Below are 1920 nucleotides of genomic sequence, written 5' to 3'. Positions count from 1 at the left end.
TAGTCAGTGTGTAAAGACTGTTACTTTCCAGTGAATCTTCATGTAGCTGCTGAGTAGCCACTGTTCAGGTGTTACAGATGTGTAGTGACGTTTTCAGCAGGCTCATTACTACCTCATCTAGAACAGCAACTTACAGGAACAGATTGATGGAAGACTTTTTCATAGTTTATAATATAGAATTAATAATTCTAACATAAACACACAGGGTTACTGCTTTATATATTGCATTGTGTCTTTTGTCACTGTGTAGCAGAACAGCTCTTTAAATTATTTTTACATGTAACACTTTTGCATTTTCAAATATATGTATGTGCAATTTTGCTAATTTTTGTACGATCATTTTCAAAAGGTCCTGAACTGTGATGGGTTGTTGTTAAATCAATTCTGATGTTGATACTGACTTTCCTGTGTACCAAGTTCAACTTGAGAGCAGTTTTCCACAGGTTTTGAGAATACAAACCACATCACAAATCCAAGTTTAAGAGCACAGGTTTTAATTTTAAAAGATAAAAAGTTTTGGATATATATAAATAAGGGAATTGTTCACTTGTCAAAATAAAGACAAGTTATACTTGGTGCACGTACGTCATGGGTAGTTCACCAACTTATTTTAAATATGTTCTAAAACTCAATGTGTCATTCACTGGCTGTAGTAGGTCACGGAATCATCAATGTCGGTAGAAATAATCCTCTGGGAATAAGTATTTGTGGATGATTCATTGTCATGATACAATAAAAGAAAAACCCAACAAAACAAAAACATTGTACATTATTTGAACCAAAACTGTCTTAATATTGAAAATTGATCAGCAGGGAAACATTGTCCATTTACTTTGACCACGTTTGAGCACCCAGCATTGTTGACGTAAACAAACATTCCGTCTTGGGTTTCTGCAAGAACATGTTGACTTGATTTATGTAACAAAAGGGACACAATAATGGTCTCATTGTCAGCCTTCACACACCTGCTTCGTTTTAGTCACAGGCCGTGTACAACAAGTGGACATGGTCATTGTGACGCTTTGATCCTCGAGGTGCCGAAGCGTCCCCTGCTTTATGGTCTATTTGACCCCTAACAGATCAACGTGTACTAAATAAACATACAGTATTGAAGAAGTCTTGTCTGAGTCTGAGATCAGAAACTCATGACTGAAAGGTTTATTGAGGGAATAAATCAATAGAGAAGTAGTCATTTTCCCATAAACTCATTTATTTTTTGCAACCAGAGTAGTCGCCCCTCCTGGTCAGTAGTGAGAATGCAGCTTATGAAACACTTTACGGTGCAGAACCGGAGGTTCTCGGCACATTCCAACGTCACCACTCCAACGGATACAGTGATCTCTAACATTTTATTTCTTTGAGTGTTGCCTTCCCGGTGTAGAGAATTATTGCATTGTTTTGCTTTTTAACCCACACAGCCTATAAACACCATTGATTTAGGTTTGGCATTGACTTTAGTATGAGGTACAACTGCCTCAGGCAGGTGAGTGAAATAACATTTTGTCTCTGTCCGCTCCCTGTCTACATTAACATCACCTCGCTGCTAAGCACCCGCCACACCCTTTGAAACCGGGACTTATTGTTGTGATTATGTGACTGTTCTGGGATAAACTGTTCTAAGAAGACAACTGGCATATTATGCAAGGGGTCACCAGGCCACCAGTGACTATGTATGGGTTATTTGTTGCTTTCTATGAGGATTAGTATAATTTAGAATCAAGTATATCAAAGGGGGGTCTTTTCAAGTTAATCTGTCAATAGACACTTGTCTATCTCTGCAAATTTTCCTGCTTTTTTGATCAAGTAACAAGTCTGTTTTACACATCGTGTAATGGTTGAGGAGAAGGTGATTCAGTAAGACTAGTTTTTCTAGTGCTTAATGTTCAGTTGAAGTCAAGGCAATGCTGTTTAGAGACCCTC

The sequence above is a fragment of the Gasterosteus aculeatus genome, chromosome X, assembly GCF_964276395.1.
Source record: "Gasterosteus aculeatus chromosome X, fGasAcu3.hap1.1, whole genome shotgun sequence".
Lineage (NCBI taxonomy): Eukaryota > Metazoa > Chordata > Actinopteri > Perciformes > Gasterosteidae > Gasterosteus > Gasterosteus aculeatus.
Note: the sequence above shows the minus strand (reverse complement) of the source record.